The sequence below is a fragment of the Coturnix japonica genome, chromosome 2 (assembly GCF_001577835.2).
Source record: "Coturnix japonica isolate 7356 chromosome 2, Coturnix japonica 2.1, whole genome shotgun sequence".
NCBI lineage: Eukaryota > Metazoa > Chordata > Aves > Galliformes > Phasianidae > Coturnix > Coturnix japonica.
In genome coordinates, this window is record NC_029517.1 from 99284044 (window position 1) to 99295641 (window position 11598).

Here is an 11598-nt window from a genome sequence, read left to right on the forward strand (position 1 = left end):
CCATTACCTCTCATCCTATTGCTGCTACCCAGGAGAAGAGTTCAGCCCCGCCTCACTATGACCTGTATAATGAAGACTAAGTTTTAAACCCATGTGCTTACTTCTAGATATTATGCATCTATTGAAATTAAATTAGACAGAATATTTTAATATTTTTTTTTATAGCTGGCAACCTGTACTCATACTGATGTTTTTATAAGTTACAGCACAATAAATCATTACTAACAATAATGCACAACTCAGTTATAATTGTACGTGAAGATGAATACAACCTGAAATGATTCAGGAAACTTTGAATTCAAAAGCAGATTTACTGATGAAGACTAATCCTATATATTCAAATATCATTAAAATAATTCTTATGTTTATGAAGAGCCCATGTTTTGAAACTATGAGATAAACAGTCTTTATTATTTCAGATCTCATCTGACGTTCATGTTGAATTTTTGTTGCAGAGAAATAGAACATTTCTTGGAAAGCAACTGACACCTTCTGAAATCTCTAAGATTTTGTGAAGAGAGAAGGAAGTGAAATGTTATACTGGGAGGAAGTGGCCTTAGTCAGCAGCAGATTGGATTCTTACCCTCAATACCTATGTTAAGCTGTTAAGCTACTCAAAACAAAACCTCAAATTGTGCAATTTGACCATTCTTTCCTGCCTCTTTAAAAAAAAAAAAAAAAAAAAAAAAAGTTTTAGCAAACTGCATAGACTTTATAAAAGGTGATCTGTTACCACAGAACAAGTACTATTTTGTCTGCATTTATTAAAAGTCTTTCAGATTTTGCCCAGGAATCAAGGTGTCAGAATTCACATTTAGGAAGTGTCAGGTAGTTGTGCCAAAGAGAGAAGAAAGCAAGAGAAATACACTGGCATACATCACCTTCCTTGTTGGTGGGATATTTCCCCACAGAGCCCAGAAAATAGAACTATTTACTGATCATTGAAAGGATTTAGACACAGACTCTTAGTTTTATCTTCACTGATTTGAAAATATCAGCCCAGAATTACACAACTGGAATCACACCACAGATGGAAACAACTATGCAGTACTGCATATCCTAACTGAAACACCACAGGGCGTCATTGAAACATTAACCTTAAAAAAGTTTTTCTTACAGGAGCACGGTTTCATTTTCTTGAGGAGAGCTTGTAGTACTCCATGTACTTACTGTAAAGGTCAAATAAATGACAAGATCTTCTGATTCTTCAAATTTCATTTACCTAACCCTCCAAAAGACTAATTAGATAAATTAATTAGACATAAAAAATCAATTTAGTCCATTAAAAACCATCAAATTAAAAACAAGATTTACTAGAAGGGATAAAATACTTTATTTCTTGTACTTAAAATTAAAACACAACCCTCTTCACAGTCTTTAACAATTCATGCTTTACAAGGAGAGAAGGGATTCATCCTTTTTCTTCTCCCATTCTGATAATAGCACTGATATAAACTTGCTTTCTGGCCAAACCTATTCTAACACATATATAGAGAATTATCTGTACACTTCCTCCTTTTTTAAGTATGCTGTTGGAGTTCACCTTCTCAGATATGATGCCCACTCTCCCTCCTCAAAGCCTGGGGTTTCCATTGCTAGCTTGAAATGGAGAGGATGGAGAGGTTATTATCTGAGCTCTCCAAACAGAAGGGAACAAATACTCCGTGCACACAGAGGCTGTAAAATAGTCGGAACGGCTTTGTCTCCTCCTTACAATTGCATTATCTCCTACTTCAGGATAATAACAGGCAATAAAAGAACAGATACTCCTCGTATTACTTTGTTCCACTACTCAACTTCCTAGCACAAGAGATTCAGCATGCTAAAGAAAGCACAAATTTTGCCACATTTGTGCTGAAGATTTTGCTTACCTGGTGAGTCAGTGGAGCTCATGGCCCTTCCTGCTCTTCTAATTTATGGCATGATTATCCATGATGCTTATGGAAGCACTGTAGAAATGGAGTTTTTCTGCTCAGTCTGTACGTCTGGTTTTGCTGAATGCTTTTGCTTAGTATATTTCTTAATTTTGTTTAATAATAAAATAATCTGAATAAAATGGTTTGGTGTTGAGATACAGAAATGAAAAAAAAAAAAAGACAAGTATATTTTAATGTGATTTTAAGAATTGATATTTAATTTATTCCACTCTTGTATAGAAATTATTTCTTTCATTTTAAGTCTGGAAGAACTTGAAGCAGAGAAGAAGAGTCAAATGTATAGCCAGCATGAAGTCTACCTGCTGTTAAAATTATTATATGCCTATAGCAATTGTATGTATGTTTATCTTCTGATGAATTGTATGCAGTAACAAGCTCAAAAAGCTTTCCTAAAGGATTCTTTAGATGTTTAAAAAATCCTTATGTATAACTTTCATAGAAAAAAAAGTAATTTGAAAAGGGAACAAGATCTATATGAATAGAAATGTTTTCTTTACTGATCAGGTAGAAATTGAGTACTAGATATTCATCAGTAGTGATGAAAAAAAGAAAAAAGACATAAGAAAACATAAAATTGTCTGATAGAAAATTAATCAGGAAATGAGTTGGAATTGGAAACATTAATTAATAATAAAAAGCAAATAAAAATCTTTGTATTTTCTTTGTTTTAAAGTGAAATTAAGTTAAAGTTTCCCCAGCAGATAAACCCAACAACTCGTATTATTCTGAATTGATAAATTTTTACTTTTAGAATTAAAGAAATTACACATTTCACTCAATGAAGAAATCAGGACCATAAGTCACAGTGAGGAAATTCAAGCTATATTTTTAATAATGGCCTATATCTAGTAATAAAATATGCAAAAAGTTCAGTAAATTAATAACATGAATGAGTGATTAGAGCCTGTATCTGTTGAATTTGGCACTTCTGAAATTATAAGTCAGTTTTTTTACCACACTAACAAGGAAGAAGGACTTAATTACTAGACCATCACCACGGAGTGTCATTACATAGGGCATGGTACGTTCTTTTTCTCAGAACATTATTGCTTCGGAATATCTAATAAAACTGTCCAGTCCTAGTGTGCCAGTTACACTTATTTTTCCAAGTTATATTCTTATGCTACTACTGTAATACAGTTTCACCACTGGTTCAGTACCTTACAACTGTCTAATAAAGTTATCCCCCTTAGTGGACTAGCTCATTTAAAGGATTACTGCTTTCACTATCCTGGCATTTGCTTGTACACACCAGAGAAGAAAGAAGTTATCTATAGTATTCAGAGGTTGTGGTATGATTACTGTAATGAAATGTTGGAATGGAAAACTGTATGTGTAACATATACATTTATTTTGAAAATGTGTTATTTTAAAGTTTGTTTTTTCTGCACATTTTTAACTTCCATTGTTTCTGTAAGAACACTGTGTAGGAACTGAACAGACTGACTCTTCATTTCAATCAAATCATAGGAGTTCCATAAGGTTTTAACTTAGATTAAATAAACCTCTCTTTCATTCTCAAAGCTGTCATGTCAGTTTACATCAGAGAGAGATTAACAACTTGAGTTTGGGGACAATATTAAGAAGTACATATATTTTAAAGTGTTTCAATTGGTGATTAAAACTCTTCTAAACGGTCTGTTTTGTGGATGCCCTTGGAGTCTCCTGTAAGATTATTGTTGCTCTCATTTCTAGCAGATACAGTACAGACCTGTCAACACAGTTCGGCCTTGCTGTGTGCCTTTCAAGATAAATACCTGTACAGATGAGTCCTCTAAGGTGAGTACATCTGAGTAGGACAAAATATGAATTAAGAAAAATCTGCCGAATTTGGAAGCTGCTCCAGCCACACATCCTCATTTATAGCAAGAAATACAGAGGACATGTAAAAATATATTACTTGCCAGTCTTTCAAGTCACGGTCCAATCTTTTTACACAGCAAAGGTAATGAACTGGAATACCAAAAGCTGCCTAATATTGAATAATAATATGCTTCCACAATACTTAACTGGCAACCAGTCTCTAGACTTAGAGAACAAGAGCATAAATTTAAGGTAGTTAGAAACAACTCTAGGTCAAAAGTTAGGTCAACCAGAATAATATTTCTAACACCACTTTAAGAAGGTATGTTGTGCAACCAACTTTGATAATTTCTTGCTTTTGAGACATACTAAAATGTTGGCCATTGTAGCCTTGAGTGATTGAAATGATTTAGGTATCTCTATTTAACCAAAATTTTAAACATGACAGCTGGCAACTTATTGTGGTTTTGCTTGTTTTAGTTTGGTTATTGAGGCCAATGATTATACAGTCATAACTGTGTGTGTGTGACCTAAGTGCATTCATGGTAATAAATCAAAGTATTGCTAGAAGCAGAAGAACCACAGGAAGCAGAATGAATACACTCCTTATATGGAGAATCTTAGTAATAACTAAAAAGGAGAAACTAAGACAGACATTAGACATTAGACATGAGCAGCCCTGTCTGAATAAAGCAATCATCAACATTTCCATTAACTGCTAGCACGCCTTCACCATACTCTACTAACTGATACTTCCCTGCCTGGGAAATTAATGTAATGTGCTATTGTTGGAAACTATGCATTTCAACATGCATTTATATATACACAGTTGCTATGCTAGATCAAACCTGCTCTAAGCAGACTGTCTCTTTCAAATCAACATAGAAATATTTCCACTGATATCAGAAACAGTTTGGGTGGAAAGCATTCGTGAAAGCTGAGTTCAAAGTTAATTATCTCAAGGGGGAAAAAAAAAACACAAAACCTCCAATATTTATTTGTAGACAAATAAAATATAGAGGAGATTTATTTTTTTTTTTAAATTTGGATTATAGCAAATATATTTTGTTGTGAGTTTCTTCACTTTTGTATATAATTAAACACAATTTCTAATTAATATTATAGCCATGGAAAGCATGAAAATAATATTTGACATTCTTACTTTTTAAATGAAAATGAAACAAAAATGTAGGAAGAACTCTAAAATGTTTCTTGTCTAATGTTATTTTTGCTATTCAGTGGTATATCTAGTGTAGACCATTAAGATTAAGTAAGAACAGGAATTTAGTGTAATATTTGAACCGATGATAAAGTTCCGGTTTTTTGCCACTGGGAATTATTAACAGAAACCAATTTTTCCATAGAGACAATGGTTTGTTCCTTAGGATTACTCAAAATAGACATCAGAATCAAAATTATCCATCAGGATTCTCACAAAGAAATACATAATGCCAACATCAGATCAAGAATTTATTTTTTTCTCCATGAATTCCTGCACTGCTGATTACTTTCTCCTGAATTCATTTTCTCTAAAAGAAGTTTCAGAAAAAGTCTTTAAAGTTACACTCTCAGCTCTGAAAGTAGTAAATCTGGGATTAGTTCTGTTTTATACCTGAATTCTGTAGGAAGTATACTAGGAAGAAGTAAAATTCAGTTTAAAAGTTTACTTCTCCCTTCCACAAGTAGTTCATTCTGTGCACACAATGTTCCTTTTCATTAAACTGTTTTACTTTGGCTATATGCAAAAGACAAGAGCTCACCGTTCCACCAGTTTTGCATATCCGGCTCCCATTTGAGGGTAATCAGACATCTTGCAACTGTCTACCAAGATCTTTTAATCTGTACACTTAATGAGAATGAGATTTCTCATTCATTTTAAAAAAAAATAAAATTTATTTCAATCTCCGGTCAGTTCTTTTTTCTTTTTTTTTTTTTTTGAGTCAAGGTTGCAAGGCACAGTAGAACCTATTGGTAAACAATGCAGTTTGATAAAATGGCAATGGGTATTTTCTTCCTGGTTTTATGCCATGATATATCTAACCAGAAAAGAGAAGGGAACTTCAAGCTGTAAGCCAGCTATTTCTGTCATGGATATTTTTAAGGTACCTATTGATACATTATATAAGGGCCAGTGAAAGATGCACTCTTCTCTGAAGGAATCCAATTAGTCATCCAATAAAAAAAAAAAAGAGAAGCAAAGTCATGGTTACTAGCCAGGAAAGTCATAAGATAATTCTTAGACTAAGAGCAAACACATACCTCCCATGCAAGCAGCAGGAAGCACCAGGAACACTCCATGTAAGGCTTGAAAGGGGGGCTTGTTATAAAACCTAAGATATCCTCCAAGACAAAGGAGAAACACAGAGACTGAGAACAGCCCTGGACCAAGAGGCAGATCAGGGGAAGGGGACAGATCCAGAGAAAAAGGGAATGTACTTGGTACAAGCTGATTTTATTCTACTTTTAGTCTGCTTATTTGTCTTTGAAGTTATGGATGTTTGTAACTATGCTGTCTCTTTCAGTTGCTGCAAGTGCAGCAATTCTTTATGCATTTCTACTCTAACCTGGCTTGCACAAACTATTATTCTACAAACTAGAAAGAGCATCCTGTGGTTAATCCCTCAGTCTGGCCTACAGCACAAAAGCACTGCTCAGGAGTGCACTACATCTAAGAGTACTGTCTGTGAGCCAGGCAGAGCCCGTATGGCCAACTTCAAAGGGGTACAGCAGACTTAACCATCTCCATTTCTATGAGTGGCACTTAAAGCTTCCTCGCATTCAACAAAATGACCCAAGCAATGTCACAGGGACTTCCAGCTATGTCCTACTGATGACCCTAAAACCAACTACTGGTGTTAGTAGAATTATGTATTCAGACTAGATTTCTGATTGGTTATTCATCATATTCATTGGCCATATTCATCATAACATTCATTTCATTTTCTGGAAATAAAAACTTTATATCCTATGGCTGTCCAGGGAGGCAGTGAATTCACTGACCCTAGAGGTGTTCAAGAAACATTTAGATATTGTACTGAGGGACGTGGTTTAGTTGGAACTATTCATGCTGGGTGGATGGTTGGACTTGGATGATCTTGGAGGTCTTTTCCAACCTTGGTGATTCTGTAATTCTATGATTCACTAATAATAAACTGATATATGGCCTAGACATACAAGTTTTAAACAACTAAGGTTAGCAGGATTCCTATCTCCTTCTAAACCACACAGTACAGAAACAAAGGAAGAAATAAGCTTTTCTGCTGTTCAACTTTTGAACTGTTAGGGCATGATCAAAGATCTCTTCATGCAATCATGAAGTACAGAAATTGATAAAAGTGTTTTTTTGCTATTGCTGAAAATGCATTTTTAAGCAAGACATGAAAAAATGCATTTTTAAGCAAGACATGAAAAAAATGGAAAGCATGATTAAATCACAGACAATCACAGCAAAATATAGACAAAACAAAACAGTCACAATTTTCCCCCACCTATCACTACAGAAGATCTGAAACAATTCTGAACCTCTGCCCTTTGCAAGAGCAAACTTTGCCTTGAATGTGTAGCAGTTTGATGAATTTATAACTCAAACATGTTACAAAGAAACACATATCAAACTAGCATCTGCTGATACAATAGATCAATGCATCAGCAAAGGTACGGACAGCGTTACTTCAGCTTCATTTGTTAAGCGTATTTCACTATAACTACTGAGTGATGCTATATAGTTGTGAAGCAGTTCAGAATTTCTAAGAAATAAAATATTTAAAATGTGCTAAAAGAACACTTGGAGAATGAAGAAAAATATATCTACATCTCCAATAGGAGATTTATCAAGTGTTCATAAAATTCTGTTGTATTATATTTGAAACAGGTGAGCATTAATCATCAGTAATTTATAGCCTGCGTGACTAATGTTATCAGTCACAAGCAAGTAATGTTTTAATTCTTCTCTCATTCAGTATTCACATGCAGTTTCACTTATAGTTTTCAACAACTTTAATCACAAGCAATTTTTCTGTATAAAAGAGAAATGTGAGTTAATAAAACAGGTATTTCTATATCATCTTCTAAGTATTATGTACCAAGGATTTTTAAGTCATCATATAAGTAGTCAATCAGACAATGTGGCCTGTAATATTTTCCCTTTGTATCAGTTCAGAAATTGTATTTTTTTGTATTTTAATAGTGTCCTATAAAGGTTACAAATACAAAACATTCAGCTTCCATCAGGAAATCAGTGAGAATTTTATAAGAGCTATTTAATTATTTGTTTATAAAATATCCCTTTCTCTTCCTTCTTACTCTTAAAATCCATGGAGTAGAGTAGATGAAGAATGGAATATAAAATACCCCAAATGATAGTTAGGTATTTCCAGTCTCTCTCAATTAATTTTCAGGATCTGGAGACCAACTGTAAGTTCCCATGTCTGATTAAAATCACCTTTACTGGTAGTCTTTTAAGAGAAATTCTGCTTCTTCTAGAAAACAGTTTGCCTGCTTCTTACAAAATTTTTTAAGGTCTATAAATATTGCTTATTTAAAATTGAAAAGTCTGGGGCAGAAATGTGAGATGCTATCCATTGTTAACAGTGTGAAATTGAATTTAAGCTTAAGAAGCTTGCAGCATAAAGCAGTCACTCTCCACTGCCTGTTCCAACCAGAAATCACAGACAGCCCTCTAACTGTGATCACAGCAGTGGTTTAAAAAACAAATATAATTTTGATTGGAAGTCCTAAACATCATATGGGGGTACAATACATCTGTCCTTTGATTCCTTGTATGTGTGCTGGGCTTCAGGCTTTTCCTACTAAATAAATCCGAACTGGGTGAAGCCACTAGAGGGAGAGCTAACCGTACTTATTAAAAAAATGAAGCTACATGCTGCTTAGTTCTGGCTGGGGGATGGAAGCAGGGGGCAAAGAAAACTATATAATACAGACTCAAAACAACAAAAAAGCTACAAATACATCTTAAAACTAGACTTTTTCCAAACATTTAGGAGAACCATAAATACAAAAGTAATGGGACTTTAAAGTGGTCTTTCAGTTTTTCCACTCAGTGTTAGCAAAACCAGATATATTTATCTCATCTGTGATTTAAGACTGTTCTGCATCATTTCTGCAGTGTCTCTGAAGAAAATTTTATATTTTTCTCCTTCTACTTTAACAGTATCTAAATTGTTACTTGTGTGAATAGATCTAACCACAATCTTCTCCATTCTGATTCCTGCAACTTGTCCTCTCAAATGGCCTTTGCCAGGCCTCTGATTAATTTTATTGTTTCTCAACTCAAATTTCTCTAAGAGATCAAAACTCTTCTTAAACTGCATTCCCCCAGGTGCAGCCAGCAAACTTTGTCATGACCAATGATTATTATCATCTACTTGTAATTTCACGCATTTGGCTAATTTGCGTAGTAGTTGCAATGAGATCAAGGGCTGCTCACTTAAACTGAACTTATAATAATAACTGTGTATTTCATAAATACTTCTTTAAACTATATCTCCAAGTCAGAAGTGGGAAGTACTGGCTAATGCTAGAAATGGAAGAGACCCCTTCAGAATAAAATTCAATCAGTTATTTTAAAACTATGCTCCTCACCAGTATATATACTTGCATAAGAAATGTCAGTCGTTGTTACTATCAAGTGTCCATTCCTTAAGAGACTGTATTCAGAACCCGCATTAAAATGCTTTTCAAAATATCATATTACTTCACTATGCAAGAGGCCTATTACTTTCTTTTGGAGGGAAGATGGGTTGCTTAAACCTTGATTATTCCTGATAAATGCATGTGTTTTTTTCCGAAGTGCCTGAAAATTATTTTATATACTTTGGTTATTTATTTATTTATTTCCCCCCGGAATTGACTTTGAGATGACTGTTCTTCACATGTTTTTTACTTTTCATTTTGAAGGTTCTCCCCAAATTCTCATATTCTAATCCACATTGTTATTGCTCCTAAGATCATTTCTGGCATTCCTTTTCGAGCCCAAAAAGAATATCATCACATTGAGTCATTTGAAAACACCTAACTATTTTTTCCGTATACAAACCGATGTGTTTGCCTCTGCTTCTGACAACATGCTCGCAGGCTGAGTTCTGGAAAAAATGTTTATCAGGCAAACAAATTTCCTCCCTTTCTCTCCACTGTATGCCTGAGAAATACATCTTTCCATTATTAAGCAGGACAAAAGCTAGTTATTTTCTAAAGGGTGATACAAGGGGCCTCCCAGACAGTGAAAACTATAGAAAACAGTACTTGGTTGTCAATCTTAAGGAGCAGCTGAAAATTCTGTCATGAGAAGCAAGAGTTTGGGCTGGAACAACTGAGTTAAGGAAACACTCCTTTTGATCCTGATAGAAATTCACCATCAGGAGGAAGAGGGCAGGTGGATTGCAATCCTGTATAAAGGAAGAATGATAATCAGCCACTTATTCTCCCTAAGGTCACTAAGAAGTTATTGGCACTAAGATTTCCAGGAAGCTGTCCAAAAATCAAGGAAGAGTGATGCAAATTTATGAATTCTTTGATACTTAGGATTAAAGTCATACTCAATTCCTACACAGTAATCATACCCTGGGAACTTAAAACTGTCCTTGACCATTATAGGTGAAAAACTCATTCAAAGAAAACCAATCAACTAATCAACCAAATAAAAATCCTGTGTCACTCTCAGTCTCCTACTGAGGCCCCAAAAGTCATGCATTGTTGAGACTTCACCTGGAGTACTCTGTCCATATGTGGAGAATGCAGTATAGGAATGATGTGCACCTGTGGGACTGCATCCAGAGAAGGGTCACAAAAATGATTGAAGGGATGGAACACCTTCCTTGTGAGGACCGGCTGAGAGAGCTGGGGCTGGTCAGCCTGGAGAAGAAAAGGCTCCAGGAAGAGCTGGGAGTGGCCTTTCAGCATCTAAAGGTGGGGATGGGGAGAAAATATAAGAAAGAAGGGGACAGAATCTTTAGCAGGATCGGTTGTGATAGGACAAGGCACAATAGTTTCAAATTAGAAGAGGGGAAATCTAGATTAAATATAAGGAAGAAGTTTTTTTATGATAAAGATTCTATTCTGCTCTACTCTACTCTACTGCATCCTATTCCATTCATTCAGAGAAACTTAAGGAACTTAATGATGTCAGCATAATCCATAATAATGTTTAACCATACAACTATCTCGATTAAAAACACAGAAGAGATATGCAAGTTATCTTAGAGATGTTCACTTTGTAGTTACAACCAATAACCATATTTCTCACTGTGATGGATTTGGTTGGGATAGAATTAATATTCTTCAAGGAATCTCAAGTGATGCTATACTTTGGATTTTTAATGAAATACTGGTGATAGTACATCACTCTTTTAGTTGTGGCTTGCAAAAACCCAAGGACTTTTCAGCTCCTCGTGATGCCCTGCCAGTGAGGAGTCTAGGGTACACAAGGAGATGGGAGGGGACAGAACCAGGACAGCTGACCAAGACTGACCATAGGGACATCCCAAACCATATGGCATTACGCTCAGCACTAAAAGATGGGGAAAAGAAGGAGAAGGAATATATGGAGTGATGCCATTTGTTATCTCATGAAATTATTATACATAGTAGGCCCTGCTTTCCTGGAAATTGCTGAACATTTGCCAGCTGATGAGAAGTAGTACATGAATTCCATATTTTACTTGAAGCTTTTGTTTTACAATTAATCTATATCTCAGTCCATGAGTTCTCATACTTTTACCTTCCTGATTCTCTCCATTAATCCAGTATGGGGAGAGTGAGCAAAGGGCTGTGATGCTGAGCTGCCAACTGGTATGTACAACACACTAAAATCCTGTTCTTACAAAACAGTGTATCTCTGGCA